Genomic DNA, 17,590 nt, shown 5'->3' on the forward strand with positions numbered 1-17,590 from the left:
GCAAGAGCCATGGCATTGAGCTAAAGTTCCACTGGAGTGATTTAGAGGGGAGGAAATATCTCAATACTAGAAGGCTGCTGAGTCTAGAGGAGAAACAAGCCTGGGGCTGGCCGAGGAACTTTGTGGGAACAAGAAGAAATCAGCGAGGTCAGGGCTGGCATGGTAGATTGGAATCTGGAGTATCTCCAACTCAAAGTTATCCCTCTCCACCCACCAGTTCTCCCTCATGGGAATTTAATTCAATAAATGAAGTAATCAGAAAGTCTGGGTTGAGATCTAGAAAGGAGAGAGAGAGATGGTCTTCTGGTGCTAAGACCCCAAAGTCCTGATGGGCAGGTGGATCCTGATCTCCTCCAAGAATTTAAAAGCAGAGATGAATCAAAACTACCTCTACCATTAATCCAGCCCCCATTCTGCTCAACTGATGACTAGATTGATGATCTCAGGCCCTAACCATAGTTGCACATCAGACAAAAGGGTAAGCCCTTTCTGGAAAAAATTATAATCTCCTTCAGTCTCTGCTGGTCTCTGTGTACACTCTGTACAAAATTCAATTAAAAATCATGACATTCAAAAAAGCAGGAAAATATGACTTACTCTCAAGAGAAATAAAAACAGGTCAATAGATTCAGACTTGTAATGACCCATATGATGAAAGAATTTATTTATATGTATGTACTATAATTATGTTAAAGCACGTAGAGCAAAGGAGGGATGTCATGGGCCTAGAGATACAGATTTGGCAAATAAATAAAAAAATGGAATAGAAAACTCCATAATTGAAATATACCTTTGAAAAAAAGACAGAGAAGTACTGGATGGACTTCACATCAGGGTAGACAAAGCAGAACAAAGAGTTAGTAAAGTGGAAGTGATTCAATATAAAGTGTTCAAACTAAAGAATAAAGAGAAAAATATGTTTTAAAAATATCAGGATATCAAAGACCCATAGAAAAACAAATTCAGCTAAGAGGAATTGGAAAGGGATTGGAGTCTCAGAAATAGAGGAGAGAGGCAGTAGAGAAGAAAAATGTTTGAAGGAGTGATGGTCCCATATTTTCAAAAATGGTTGAAATACTCCAACACATATATTTTATAAACAAAGCTGATATGAAGAAAAAATATCAAAGAAAACATACATCAAAGCCCATTGTTTTCAAACTCCTAACCATCTTGGTGAGATAAGTAGGAAATCAAAAGCATCCAGAGGGAAATACATCACTAATTTATGGGAAAACAGTAATTACCATTGAATTATTAGAAATGTTGGATGGAACAATGAAAAGAAAATTATCAATCTAAAATACCTATTTAATGACATATCCTTCAAAGGTGAGTGTGGAATGAAGATGTCTTCAGAAAATCAGAAGCAGAGAGAAGTCTTGGCCATCCTACCTGCACTATGAAAATACTAAGAAAAATTCTTCAGGGTAAAAGGAAATATTCCAGATATAAATCTACACCTGCAGGTAGAAATAGAAATCACTTGAAAGGATCAGTATGATTTTAGTACAAAAGAAGACTACTGACCTCTTAAAGCATATATAAAAGTTTATTCTTATATTTATGATGTATTAGAAGTAAATATATAAAAAAAGAGAGGAGTAACTGGAATCATACTCTTACATTGCTCATGGATAAATGTAACAACTTAAGGTTGACTGTGATAAATTAAAGAACACTACTATAATCTCCATATGAGTAACAACTTAAAAAAATATATAAGAATATACAAATAAAACCCACTAGACAAGATGAAGTCAAATGATAGAAAATACAGGACAATACAAAGAAGGCAGGAAAAGAAGATGGGCAAATATCAAGATAGCAAGTTAATGGCAATTACATTAAATAAAAATACATTAAATACTACTACAAATCAATAGCTTAAAAATAAAACTGGAGTTTTTTTTTTTAATTGGAAAAGTCTTTAAAAGGTCTTACACAAAAGAAATGCTTGCAAAAACTCCCCCTCTCTAATCAATTGCCTCTTTAGATGTGAGTATATGCAAGATGCTTTTATTCCACTTTTTAAGTCCATTTAAAAGAATTTTTTGCTTATTATAGCAAATAAGGTAATGTGGTAATATGGAAAGACAATTTGGTCTCACCTGCCATTTGGAAATGCTCCTTTAAAGAGGGACCCAAAGAACCCTCATCTCTTCCCAATTTAAGAGACCACGGTCAATTTCTATCAGACTACTCTGCAGGGAAGGACCCCTAGACTAAATTTTATTAGGCCACAGAGCATGAGCCCCAGTCTAAATGTCCTGATTTAAGCCTAGAGTTAGAGAATGTACCAATTTCCTTAAAAGTGTCTGGTATACATTTACACATTAGTGTTTTCTGTATCAAATTTTGCTTTCACTCTTTCTCCCCTTGCCTCTTTCTTTCCCTTTCTTTTTTCTTTATTCTCATTCCCATTGCCTTCCCACAGTGTATGCTTATAGGGTGTATGTCTCATTATTTACTGTGTTGATTGAATAATGGTTTATATTCCCTATTATGTTTTCTCAGAGAGGTGAAATGTTGTATGTTTTCTTTTTTAAAAAATAAAGTGAGTTTTCACTATTTGACCGTCCCTACTGATCTTTGCTCTAGAATCACACATTAAACTCATTGTCTCTCTTCTGAGTGAACTCGAGAATACGCATACGTATCTTGAATGGGGTCAAGCTCCTAGCTCTGTATCGCATAAAATAAGTTTGTAAATTTGCCTAGCTTCATCTGTGAGTTCAATGCCTTGTGAAATGGCTGGAAAAGATGAAAAGGATAGGAAGAGAATCCCCAGAGGAGGGAAAATATATTTGTTCAGGGGAATAATTTGGGATACATTTCAAGTGGTTGATTCATTTGGATATTATAATTGCTTTTTCATTTCCAACAATGCACATGCGGCGCCCCCCTCCAACACACATACACACACACACACACACACACACACACACACACACTTCACAGGGCCTTTCAAGATCAATGGTCTAATGTGTCTTATAACGAATTCTTTCTTATAAATCAGAAACATCATTTCAAAATCAACTTGCAGTTTCTAGAGAAGAGAAACAACTTGCCTAGGCCACCTCATTTTCCATAAACCTAACACTATCTCCTGTCATTCCCGTCATCAGGAAATGAGTGGATCAGAGAATAGGTGACCTGACACATTTGGGCAACACACTGGCTGTTGGAATGTTCTTAACTTCCTGGCAAATTTTCTGGAGGAACATTTCACCTTGGCAGCTCCCCAGTACAGTTGCTGCCACTCCAGAGTGGTATGTGTGGAGAAATCCAGGGCCCTATGTGTCAGCCTGGAGACCTGCCCACCCTCCTTGATCAGAGAGGCCGAACTATTTGATCTCAACCAAATGAAGCTTCAGGAAGTGTTCATTTTGTGGTGAGTCCAAATATTCCGTGTCATTGACCCTGATTCCTCTCAGAGAACCAAAGTAGAGAAAGCTTAGCTGTTCATAAACATAGCATATAAATTAATCATGATTCAGGTCCTGAGGTGCTTTTTTTTTTTTTTCCAATAGTATAAAGGTCAAACCAAATGCCATGACACAGTCTGTCTTTCTATAATGAACAGCTGCTTTCCTAAGAAAAGCTGCATTAACAAATTCACCCTGTAATAATTTCTATCACTTATTGACTGCTGATTATCCACCAGGCACTGGGCTGAGGCCTCACAGGATTATTCATGGACTCATAATAATTCATAAGCCTAGGGAAGAAGCGCTTTTATTATCTTTTATTTTATATAAATGAAGAAACTGAGGCTGAGCGCTTGTTTTTATGCTGTTCTTAATAGAACCCATATTTGGAGTCTCATTCAAAGAAGTCTAATTCATTGTGCTTCTTCTTTAATCAGTATTCTTGACTGCTTCCCATTTAAAACAAACAAGAAAATTATTGAATGGAGAAAAAGAGATTAGGAGTTTGAGAGTTCCTTTTATATACAATTTTAACACCATTGCTACCTATTGTTGGCACAAATTGAAAACAAGTTGTAGCACAGGTCATAACTATGAATGACCTATGAAAGGAAACTCACACTGAGAAACCAACAGCTCTGACAGCCGTGTGCTCCTCTGCTTTGTAAGACCAACTTCTCTTAGTCAAGCGGTGCCTATTCTGGGGTGGTGCTATCAGAATGCTAATGTTCTACACAGGTAAAAGTGCACATCCTAATTGTTCAATGCCACTACATCTAGCTTAATTAAGAAAATGTAAGCTATGGAAAAATACCCCCAAACATGAGTAAAAGTTTTCATCAGTGAGTAGGCCAAAGCTGTTAGAAAGTCTCATGTTTATTTTTTTGCTATGCTTGGATCTCAAATTTCACAGTACATGGACTAAACCACTGAATTTCTTCTATTGACTTTTTCTTTCATTATTTACAACAAGCTGAAAATTGGTGGCATTGTGTCCTGGGAAATAGCCGCAGCCATGAAGCCTTTTCCTTATGTCTCATACCCAACCACATAGTTAGATGAATACTCAGTAGTTTAGCAGAATTCCACTGTGAAAATGCTATATAGCAGCAACCCTCTTCCCGTACCTCAATAGGCTGCCTATGAGTTAGTTTGGCTCAGTTGGGCTACGTTACACTGCAATCTGTGGTTTGGCTTGAAGTCCCCTTCCTGTGCCTTTAATCCAACACAGGCTGAAATGGCAGTGTCTACCTAGAACATGTCCCTTATGGCTGAGAGCAATAGTGTGAGATGTCTGATAGAAACCTACCGTGCTCTGCATGACTGCTCAGAACAGGTGCTTTGTCATTTCATTTCTGTCCATGTTAATTGGTCAAGTGTCATAATAAGGGAGGGTGGAGGTTTATATATTGCTTCCTATTGAGAATGCACCAGAAAACAAGTGGCAGGGGGTATGGCTGTATAATTCTTCCTATAAACGAATAGAGTTGGGAACCCTAATCCAACACACCACAATCCTAATTTCCCAGGGCATGTTAATTGTTCCTCTTATATAGGACCTATTACATGGTATTGTTTATATATATATCTGACTCTTCCAAAGACTGTGACTAGGTCTTCACTCATCTCCAGCTCTAGGGACCAGGTCACTTCTTGTCACGTTATTAGATACTCAATAAATATTCACATGATTAATATGTAGGTAAAAATACTTACAAGTCAGGTATTAGGAATGCTACTCAATAAATGACTTAATTCTCAAAATAAGATGATACTAAGGCATCCCCTATAGGGATAAATCACTTGAATAGAAGGTAATTAGGTGAGAAATAGTCTTATTTTGAAGTGCCTCGATTTTGTGTTATTTTATCCATTCCTTCAGTATTTATTGAGACCCACCTTGTGTGCCAGGTTCAAGGATCTAAAGTGAATAAGAAAGATACAATTACTACCCTGACCAAGCTAGTGGACAAGAGAGACAAACGGAAAATTACCACACTGTGTGATAAGCACCGTGATCATGGAAGCAAAAGAGCTCTTAACCAGTCCTAGGAGGTCATCAAAGACTCCTGGACACCATGACTATCTAATTATAAGGAAGAAAAGAGGTGGCAAGGTGGATAACATCCAAAGAGAAGGACATGGTATGTGAGTAAAAACATCAAGGGTAAAGCCTAGGTTTCGGGTTTAGATAGCTAGGTAGATGGTAGTATAATGACATTTACTAAGAAACACAGAGGAAAGACTTCATTTGTTGATGGAGTCATGGGGTGGGGATAGCAATTTATTTCTGGATGTGGATGGGCTGGTGGTCTCCTTAAAGAGACATCCAGGTGACAGTTGGATCTGAGCTTCTTAATTTCAGAAGAGAGATATGAGCTGAGATATAAAATTATGATTCGATCATACATGTGTACAAGGTAATAAAGGATATGTGTGGCCTTTGGTCTAGTTCCTGGCAAAATGCTTCAAAAAACTTGGGATTTTCTGAGCCATGGCAATGTCTCTGTTGTGCTTCTGAGGGGACTCTTGGTAGGTGTCTAGGTAACTTTAGGATCTGGACTGATCACCAAACAACCAACCACAAGATTAGAGTCAGAACTTTGGACCACCAGCCCAACACAGAGTGAGGGTAGCAAGGCTGGAGATTGAGTTCAGTCACATGGCCAGTGATTTGATTAACTCTGCCTACATAATGAAGCCCCAGTAAAAACTTTGAACAGTGAGGCTGAGAGGAACTGCCTGGTAGGTGGATGTGTGTGTGTGGTGGGGAGGTGATGTGTATGGATCCCGAGAGCAGAGGGCTTCCAATCTCTGTTGGCCATCTGTCTTTCCAAGATTTTGCCTGTGTCTCTTTGGTTTGGCTGTTCCTGAGTTGTATCCTTGATAATTAAACTATAATCACAAGTATAGCAGTTTCAGAGAATTCTGAAATTTGATCTAATGAATTATTGAAACTACGGGGCCTTGGGACCCCCTGAATTTATAGCCAGTTCACTAGACATGAGGGTGTCCTCTGAGTCTTATGGTTTGTGTCTGCAGTGGTCACAGTCTTGTGAAAGACTCTGCTTTTAGCTTGTGGGGTCTGCAATAACTCTGGATAGTGTCAGAATTGAATGAAATTGCAGGGCACCCAGTTGACATCAGAGAATTATTGTTGGAACCATGTGGATATTGAGACCATTTTCTGTTGACAAATTTGACCATGAAGAATATATAGAGAAGAGGATCATCTAGGGACAAACCTCAAGAAATATGGACATTTAATGAAATGGTTCCCAAAATGTCATTTCACTACGATTGGTGTAAAATTGAGGTTAGATGACATAGAAATAAATTTGTGTTTATTTTGTAGCTATGTATTTATTGCATATGTGTTGAGACATAACTTTTATTTAGGGAAAGTGATAGGGTTTTTTTTTCCCTCCACTAACAGCAGCAATTTATTTCCTTGTAAGGAAATTAATTTGAACTTAATAAGTGAATCCATTAAAGTTTAAATTGGTAAAACCTGTAAAGATGATATTCAATATGCCACAGTGAATCTCACCATTATGTATATGTGCAAGACACTAATTTTAAAAAAGCTAAGAAAAAGAGATGGTATTCAAATGACTAACTTAATTCATTAATTCAACAAATATTTATGTGACAAATCTGGGACTCCACTAGCAAATAAAAGACCAAAGAAGAAATCCCTGCTTATATGGGTTTATATACCAGTAGGGGAGACAGAGAATCATCAAAATAAATAAGATACAGATAGTATGGCCGATAGTAATAAGCATCATGGAGATAAAAAGACAGGAACGTGGGCAATAAGTCTGGGGAAGGAGGGTCGAATTTTAGATTTCAAGGTCAAGGAAGTTCTTACCAAGAAGATGACAGTTGAGCAAATTTGAAAGTGAGAAGGAAGCATGGCTCATGCATATTTTGGGGCAAAGGCTCCCAGCAAGAGAAGGAAGCATGGCTCATGCATATTTTGGGGCAAAGGCTCCCAGCAAGAGGAAATAGTAAATGCAAGGACCCTGAGGCAGGAGCATTCCTGGGAGCAAAGAGGCCAATGTGGCTTAGAGACAGGAACAAAAAACATCAGAGATAGGGACAGAGATAGGGGTGGGAGGCAGTGCAGATCCTGAGGGACTCTGAGATTATTGTACTTATTTGGGGCGAGGGTCAGAATTTATAAATCAGAGGAGTAACTTGACCAACTTACATTTTAGTAGGACTATCTGGCTGTGATGGGGTGTATTGAAAAAGCCAAGAGCAGAGGTAGGGAGGGCCTAAGGCAGGTGAGAGATACCAGGGGCCTGCCCTAGGATGGCAACCAGGGAAATGATAAGGAGTGGTCTGACTCTTGAGATAATGGAAGTTAGAGTCTGTCTCCGTCCACATGGGCTGCTATAACAAAAATATCATAAGCTGGGTGGCCTAAACACTAGAAATGTAATATTCACAGTTCTGGAAGCTGGCAGGTCCTAGATCAAGGTTCTGGCCAATTTAGTTCCTGGTAAGGGTGTGCTTCCTGGTTTGCAGAAGGATGCCCTCTCTCTCTGTGTGTCCCCACATGGAAGGAGGACAAGGAGAAGGAGGAGAGGGGAGGGGGGAAGGAAAAGGAAGAGGAAGAAGGAGGAGAAGAGGGAGGAGGAAGAGGAGAAAGAAAACTCTAATCTCTTCTTCTCTTTACAAGGGCATCAATCCCATCATGAGGGCTCAACCCTCATGATTTCATCTAAATCTGATTACCTCCCAAAGGTAATTCCAGATACCGCCACACCAATCATCAGAGGTTCAACCTATGGATATGGTGGGGAGGTGGGGAGGGCACCCACATCAGCAGAGCCAACAGGAGGTGCTGGCTTGAATGTGGGAGGTGAAAGGAAGAACAGCAGAGTTGAGTGGGATTCCGGGGTGCTGGCCTGAACAAGTGGAAAATGGAATTGAGCTGGGAAAGACTGTGGAGAGAACAAGTCTGGACCTAAGAGTTCAGTTTGGGATGAATTAAGTTTGAGATGTCTTTAAAATATCCAGATTGCAACTTTATAAAAGCTACTTTGGTGGCACGTTGGAAGCAAAGACCCGACTAGAGGGAGTTCAAGAAGAAAAGAGAGGAGGAGGAGCGGAGAGAGGTGTTGTAGAGTTTCCAGGAGGTGTTTGTAAGAGGAAAATAGTGGGAAACCAAAGTGGGAAAGGGGGCCAAGAGTGGACTCCACTTAAGCGGAGATTTAAAAACAGCTCATTTGTTGGCTGGTGAGAACAGTCCAGTGGAGAGGAAAAGAGAGTGATGGAGGTGAAGGTGATCAGAACATGCCACCGTGAAACACGCAACTTTGGCATGCGTGTTATTTTGAATTAAAGACAACTGAGAATCAACAAATACAGGAAGAGTTTTCTGCCCTCATTTGCCTAAAAATAGTGCATAAGTTTCCCATTGAGAAAGGTGCCCCTGGTCCTCGAAAGAGAAGGGCGCCCTTGTCACTGGAGGTGGGGAATCAACACCTTCATTAAAATGGTACATAAACTCCTGATCTCACCACTTCTTTAGTTTTTTTTTTTCCTGTAAATTCCTTACATGTAAGTACTAAATAAAAAGTGTACCTTCCTCCCATGACTCTGGGCCTTATTAATTTGATTTATAGCCCCCCCTCCCCAGTCCCTGAATGTAAGAGTGTAGAGGAAACAAGTTTCCTCCCTGACACAGGAGGAAGAGCAGAGAAGAGCGAATGAAGAAAAGACCCCTAAGAAGGAGGAAGGCAAAATACCAGAATAATGGGGTGTCATGGAGACCAGGGGAGAAATTCTAGAGTCAGCTCATGGAGTTAAAAGCTGCCCAAGAAGCCAAGTGCCATCAGGGATGAGACACACCCACTGGATGTAGGAGCAAGTGTGTCTTTGGTGACCTCAGAGCGAAAAGTTTCCATGCAGTGGTGGAAGTGGCCCTGGGATGGCTGAGTTGGTCACGGAGTGGAAGGTAAGGGAATGAAGAGCATGTAGACGCTTGAAGAAGCGCGGCTGTAATTGTCAAGAGATAAATGAATAGTGCTCCCTAGGGGGGCCTGACATCAGTGGGTGGTGTTCCATCTGTGTCCACCAGAAGGACTTAGCATCTTTAATGCAGATGGAAGATACCAGCAGGGCTGTAGAAGCTGAAAGACAGATAATTACTGAAAATCAGTGGATCCCAGAGGAGGAGGGAAGAAGGTGTCCCCAGCACAGGTGGGAGGAGTCGCTCAGACAAGAAGGGCGTGGCTTCCATTGGAAAAAGGTTCAGAAAAAGCCTGGCGCAAAGTAGAGCCATTGAGCCATCCCGGGGAGAAGATCATCTCTATGTTTCAAAACACTTCTTTTCAGTCTCACCTGCCCTCGGGCATCTAAGGGAATGGCTACTCAAGGGCCCCCGCTGTCTCCACTGACCTCATTCCAACATGTTTCATTCTGCCTTCTACTTTATTTGTGGCCTGATGCCCTCTAATTTGCAAAATAGCTCTCTCCTTCTAAGTATTACTTAAGCAGCATTTGCCTACAGAGTACTGAAGGGGATATGCAAATCACAAGGACAGTCTGTGGATCCCAAAACTGAGGTAGAAGAACTGTAAACTAATTAAACCTCATCTAGCTTATGACTCCATAAATCCTGCTTCCCAAAGTAAATAAAACGGTGAAGCAAAACCTACACAGAACTTTATTGCTTCAGGGAGTTCAGGGATCCCCTTGGAAAGCCTGGCTCACCACTCCTCCCCACCCACTTTCAATTCCTATCCCAGAGGATCTGAATGCTACAAAACCATTCAGCTTCAAGATAAGTGACGTTCAAGAACTCCCACTTACCCTCCAAACTTCTGAAACTTTTTTCCAGCAGTTCTTTTAGAGCAGTTGTGTGTTTGGAGAAGAGTTTTAGGATTCCAAGCCAAAAAAAAAGATCCCTCAAATTTGTTTATCTTTTAAATTGGACCTTTATTTTAGGAGTCATTCAAATTTTGTATTCTTCCCCTATAATAGATCTGTGTTATATATTGGTTTTAATGGATTCACCCAATTGTCAGTGAAACTGAGGATCTAGGACAAAAGATTCATGCTTAGTTAAGCTAGTCCTACCCCCAAAGGCCAGCAATGATGATACCAGCACTTTCTGCAGACCTTCTCCTCGTAACCAGTGACATTTCATTTTGGACCACTGTTGAGCCTATATGTAATTCTTGACTCCCATTCCATTAGAAGATCTTATGTGCCTGTACTGGACACAGGGCTTCATCCTGCTTGGCCTGCCTTTTTTCCTCTTCTAGAACTGCCCTCTGCACCTTCACCCCATTCCATAAGGTTGTGGTGGAAGTCTGTTAGTAGAACAGGGTTCACCCCAGGTCCCTGCTGATTGGTCCATGTGGATGAGCACCTCCTCCATTCCCACCTACACCACGGTTGATTGGCCTGGGGACAGGCACCTGAATTAGTTAAGACCAATCAGAATTTCCATATACTTTGGGGAACCACAAGTCATTCTTTTTCCAGCGGCCAAAGCAGAGAGGCCAAGATCAAGAATATTGGTGGATGTTTTTCTGCCGTATGCAGAATGAGGCCAAAATGCAGGGAGAAGCATATTAGAACTAAACAGAGAGTCCTAATATTGCTGGAGTTTCTGCTTCCAATTTTCCAGGGCCCAGGTGTGGCCCTTCCCTTCCCATGACCTGATATTCAGACTTGTATTTCTGGGCCAGTAAATTTCCCCTTTGCTTTAGTGATTTTAAAAAGGGTGTCTGTGACTTGCTATAGAAATGATTCAATGTAATATTTTTTTCAGAAAGCTTATGGTGCTGAACAAAGATCAAAGGGTTAATGAATACTTGCTGATTGCCTGCTTGCCATATATTGGCTTAAGTTTTGCTGAGAGATATCATCCCGGAAAAGTATCGACTGCTACAGGCTCCAGCCAGGAGATGTGACCCAAGGCAATTCACACTTGCAGTACTTGTGAAATTCAAGTCCACTGACCAGCAGGGAGGAAGAATGTGGAAACAAATGAAGGGGCTTCCATAGGGAGGGAGAGAAACTCACAAGGATGGCTTCACCTCAGAATAACACTTCAAATACTGTCACAGGGAAAGAGCCGGGGAATCTTCTGGGCCGTGGATCTGAAGACCTAGATGTTTATCCAGAACGTACTGCTGACCAGGTGGGTGACTTTGGGATGATCATGGAACTTCTTTGTGTGATTTTTCATCCAGATGTGAAGAAGTGAGAAGAGAAAGTTGCCAACATCCTGGTGAGGTAGAAAAGACAAGACTTCCCTCTTATTATGGTCTGCATATGTGCCTTCTCGTAATTTATGTGAAACCTAATCACCAAGGTGATGGTGTTAGAAAGTGGGGATTTGGGAAGGTACTTAGGTCATGAAGGCTTTGCCCCAATGAATGAGACCAGTCCCCTTATAAGAGCCCAGAAAGCAGCCTTGGCTGTCCAATAGAAGGTACCCTCTATGAGGAACAGGCCCTCAACAGGCCCTAATGTGGCAATATCTGATCTTGGACTGCTGAGCCTCCAGAACTGTAAATGATGCCTCTCTGTAGTATGATTGCCAGTCCAAGAACTTTGTCTTAGTAGCACAGATGGATTAAGACATCTTTCCTTTTCTCATGGAGGGCCCTTGTACCCCTGCCCTCATCTCAGGGGAGCATGGAGTCTCTTCTCTCAGTGCAAAGAAGCCATTTCTGTCTCCCCACGGAGTGCCCAGTCCTGCAGCTAGTGGTCACCAGTGCATGTCTAGGCCTGCAGAGGGCAGAGGAGGTGGGTAGGAATGTCTTTTCTTAAATGGAAGCTTAGGCATCACCGGTCTAGATGACAGACCATAGGAGAGCAAATGGGGGGTCATCAAGTTTGCTAGGGGGGAGAACTGAGGCCTTCAATCAAATCAAGGTGGCAGAGTGGCGTGCCTGTGGGGACAGAGAACGGTGCCAGTTAGAAGCAGGGCCCATTGGACAGCAAATTTCTGCTTGTTTGGGGTGTGATGAGGGCCTAGGGAACCGATATCTCTGATAAAAGTAACAAACAAACAAAAAAACACATAAATTATGTTTTTTATATAAAATCTCATTATTTAAAAATGTTAATATCGAAAATAACAACAACAACACAAAACCCCCCATGAGGGCAAAAACAACACAATAGTGGCAAAAATCAATGCCTAGGGTCCCAGATGGATTAAGACATACATCTTCCCTTGGCGTGGCCTGGTGTATATGGGAAATTAGGACTCTTAAGTCCCATAGTCCCATAGCATACTGACCCCCCTAGAGCAGCCAATGACCCAGAGAGGGACACTGCCTAGTACCAGGATCAACATTCGAGATGCCTGATTTGTATACAGCTTGGGTGGGAGCAGCAGAGCTCACAATTTCAAGTCATATCTAATGGGCTTGAACCTTGAGCTCCATAGCTTTGTGATATTTGCTTGGACTGTTCTAGTACTCGAGGTTCTGGTTTCCAGCAGGAGATTCGGGTCTCATCCCAGATCCAATCCCCACTGCTGGTCCAGGTGGCTTCTGAGGGAGCCTGTGTCCTGAGTCCAACGCACACCCACATGGACGCTGGAATTCCCTGTGCAGACACTGAGGTGCTATGTATGTGTATGTGCTAGGGATATGTATGTGTCTGCAGAGTGGTGTGTCTTGATAAGGAAGTGTGGTCTACTCAAATTAGATAATTTTATATTGGATAGTCTTTTGTTATGTTTGGCAATTTTATTAAAAAAATAATATGAGTCATTTGGAAAGCCTGTCTCTCATGGCAACACAAGTTAGGGCGTCAACGTGACTCACTAAGGACCTTAGACCTCCAAGCAGAAACAGTGAGCATCTTAAAAATGACGAAGAGAGTATGTGTCTCAGGGGACACTACACATCCCAGTTGCTTGCTGTTTCTACTTCTTCCGCCCTGAATGCAACTTCATTTCCTTCCTGCTCCAAGGTCAGAAGGCCCAAAGGAGACAAGAATCATCAACCAAAGTCTTTCTTGTGCAGATAAAGCAAAGGTGAGTGTGCTAGAATTCGGTGGTCGCTCATCTATATTTAATTCTGTCCGCTCTTTATGCAGCTTAACATTTACTTTCCATTTATCTGTTTGTTTTGCTGATAAGGAAGCAAAATTTGGAGATATTAAGTACCCAGAAGGGAAGAATTTTCCAACTACCATTTGAGATAAGCCACTCAGACACCAGACACATACCTCAAACTCAGCCCAGTGGAAGAGACCTGGGATTTTCATTACCTAAGTCCCTGGTGTTAGAGGCTCTTGGTTCTACTCATTTATCTTGTCTGTTTTCCAGGTGCTTTGTATTTGCTTGATCCTGCCTACAGCCCACATTGGCATAATGGCACAGTTTCAATTTGGGGATAAAGGGGACATGCAGAAGAAGGTTTAAAATAGCATGTTGGAGGGAATCCTCTGCATGCTTCCTCCTGATTTCCTGAGGTAAAGTGCTCCTCTTTTCTTCTCTATGGAGAGGTAATCACCCGAAAACCTCCACCTAAGCAGTTACAGGTGGTATAACCAGTGGTCTGACAGTATTCTAGATTCTTCTCAAGCCAGGGCTAAAGTCTATCTAAGAGGTATGGAAGTATATCAGACAAAAAGAACAGGATAGATCTTATAACTTGAGACCCTACAAGCCATCTGTACCACTTGGAGGATGAAGAGACACCATTCATACTTACATGAGGATGACAGGCTTGGACCAGCACTGTCTTGGTTGCCATCTCGGGAGTCACAAAGAAACAAGCAGTCCCAACTCTGCTTTGGGGCATGGGTCCTTTTGAAAATGGGGTGCAATTAATGGACCCTCTTCTTGCCCTTTACATACGTAACTTTGCATAATAATCCGGGAGTTCCTGAAGCCACTTTTATGCCATGCATTAATCTCAACTAGGGAACAGCCTGCAAATCCTTTTCCCCCAGCCTCCACTATCAGCAGGGATAAACAGGGAGCACAGGATTTCTGTGTGCTCCTGTAAAGAACTCTGCTCACCTCCTACACCAAAGTACTCTCTGCCTTGACATCATTAGGTCAGCACTAATCTCTTAATGCCTCTTACTCCAATTTTCTTTGGTCATCACAGGCTGCTCAGGACTCCCACAGTGAGCCTTATGTCCCAGACTGAAATCCTTACGCAACTCAGAGGTGAAGAGAGTATGTGTCTCAGGGGACACTACACATCCCAGTTGCTTGCTGTTTCATGTAATGAAAGCAAACCATGGCCATTCTTCATTACCAAACACTGTAGTGTCAATCAAACTTTCCTTGCCTGATCCCCTTAGGCATAAAGGTAGGGACTCCTGTGTGTCTGTTTGCTGCTTTGTCCTTACTGCCTCAAAATAATGCCTGGCATGTAGGATCCATCCCATAAATGTTTTATGAATGAAAACCTGATGAATGGAAAGTCAACATTTATTAAGCACCTACTATATGCCAGGCATAAAGCACTTTTATGTGTACTATTTCACTTCATCTTTGCAAAAACCCACTGAGGGGAATATTATCATCACTTTACAGAAGAGGAGGCCGAAACTTAGTAAGGTTACCGAAGGGGTGGGGGTGTAAACTAAGCGGTAAAGTTCTGGCCTAGAAAGCAGGAGGTATTGAGTTTGATCCTCAGTATTCAAAAAAAAAAAAAAAAAAAGAGAGAGATTTTTCTTTTTCCTGACTCAGGAGACTAGGGCAGGAGGATTGCAAATTTGAGGACAGCCTAGGCAACTTAGCAAGACCCTGTTTCAAAATAAAAAATCTAAAGGATGGGGATGTCATTCAGTGGTAAAGCACCCCTGGATTCAATCCCAAATACTGCAGAGAGAGAGAGAGAGAGAGAGAAGGGAAAGCAAAGGAGCCACAGAGCCAGCCTGTAGTGGTGCCAAGTCAGATGCAGCCATCTCACCCGAGTGTCTGTGCTCCTAGGTACTGTGATTTGACTGTGGTTTAAAGTCATTACATGAAATATCCTGAGTCACGGTTATTGTGTGTTACAGATGGGATGTTCTGACCTCTGTTTTCTTTCTTTTCCTGAGCTGTGTTTTCTGTTATTCTAACAGATGAGGAGATAAACTAATCTGTTACACACACACACACACACACACACACACACACACACCATTTCTTCTTACAGCAAAATCATAATGAGATTTGGAACACTGGACCTTGAAATATTTGATTAGAGCGAGCATCTCCACCAAACGACATGACATTACTCACTGTCCACCACCCCCGCACAGGCGGTATCCGCCTGATGGAAATTCAGGTTGGAGAAACTCAGTGACTGCAATTGAGCATTCACGGCAGGTTTGGAGCAGAAGCCCAGGAGCCCATGACACACTCACAACGATGCAGACCTGCCTGCAATAGCGCATTCATTTCTCATTCATGGGGAGAATGGGAGACTTCTGGAAAGGATGGCTCTGGGGCAGGCAACAGGGGACTGACCAAAAAGCAAGCGAGTTGTCAACTTGAAAGGACAGGATCACCTTCTAAAACAGAGTTCTCACTGCCTTCCACGCTGTGGCTAACTAAGGTGCTGCTGCCGGTGGGAGAGAGGCAAGTACTGAGACCACCCAGCAAATAATAATAATAATAATAATAATAATAATAATAATAATAATAATAATAATTGATGCAAAATCTGCACCAGTTCCCATAATTGCCCACCATGTGTGTAAGCAGAGTCATCCCTTAGTTGTTTGTGTTCGTGAGATTATTCAAGTTTCAGATGTGGTGCTTCAAATGTCCACATTAAGATGTGAAAGGTTTCTGATAAAATCCACTCATTTATATGCATGGGCATGCAGGAATTGGGGGGGCGGGGTGGGAGGGGAGGGAAAAAAAAACCTAGAGCATTCATCTTCTAGGACTGGACTGAAATCAGAGCAAGTTTCTAAGGAGAGTAATGGGAGACCATTATCAGCACTGGATTGGCAAGAGCTGGGGTGCTTCCTAGCCACCCAACGGGACCAGAGACCTGGAGGTGGGCATCCCAAAGCACCCAGCTACACCAAGCCTCATGGGATCACAGTGGTTTGTGGTGGAACCTCAGAGGTTTTGGTGCCTCCCACTGGTCCTAGAATGTCAAACCAGAATCCTCTGGGATGCTGGCTTACATGCAGATTCCTGGGTCTCTTCCTGTGTCCATGAAATCGGCATCTCTGAGGCCCAGGCCCAGGAATATGCATGGTATTAGGCTCCCAGGAGATTCTAATGCTCATTGGAGCCCTGGCTTTGTGACCACAGCTCCAGACTCTTAAGCCTATAATTCAGATCAAGGAGTTCAACTTGTTACTCTATATTTTTTTTTTCACTCTGGTGTTTCTTTCTTATTGTGCTATTATAAAACCGTCCATTTAGGAGTTAGTAGGGAATTTATTAAAAGCTTGGGATTTATAAATCAGGAGAACCAGGTTCAAATATGTCACTTAGGAATTATAGTAACCTTGGACAGTTACTTAGTTCTTTAAGCCCCAGTCAACTCGTGTCAGGTGGGGAGCAACAACGACCTCTCCATGCTGTGGAAGGGATTAAATGCCACAGTGCCCCTAAGGTGTTCAGTACAGGGACAGGCACAGGACGGGAGCAGGATAAGGTGGCAGTGAGGGTAACACTGAGGCCCAGAGCTGGAAGGAGGGAGGACTGACAGAACCATGAGAACTTGGCAAAGTGAAATAAGAGATCAGATAAGTTCTCATGGGGGTGTTTGTCAGGATGAAGGGAGAACCTTGATTCCAGGTGCTCTGTAAGCCACAGCCTTTGGGTCCATTTCCAGTCTGCCTTCCTCCTATATGTAGAATCTTATTGGCACCCAGTCAAACTCCTTTGTTTACGGATGATGTATGGCCACCTTGAGGTCACAGGGGCAGAGCTGACTAACTGGTCTACAGGCTCTAAAATATCTACTAGCTGATCCTCTTCAGAAAAATTGAGCCACCCCTACTCTAGTAAGCTGCAAAGCAGGACTTTATACAGGAAGAGGGGCCCAAAATAACAAACTGAATAATGGGGAAGAGGAAGGGGCCAGCTGTGTTGTATTATATGCAACAGCAGTACACACACACACACACACACACACGCATGCGTGCGCGCGAATGCGCGCGCAGACATACATTGCTATGGTTTGGATAAGTGTCCGTCAAAG

The sequence above is a fragment of the Marmota monax genome, unplaced genomic scaffold (assembly GCF_021218885.2).
Source record: "Marmota monax isolate L192 unplaced genomic scaffold, Marmota_monax_Labrador192_F-V1.1 WCK01_AAM20220418_F8-fsc00236, whole genome shotgun sequence".
NCBI lineage: Eukaryota > Metazoa > Chordata > Mammalia > Rodentia > Sciuridae > Marmota > Marmota monax.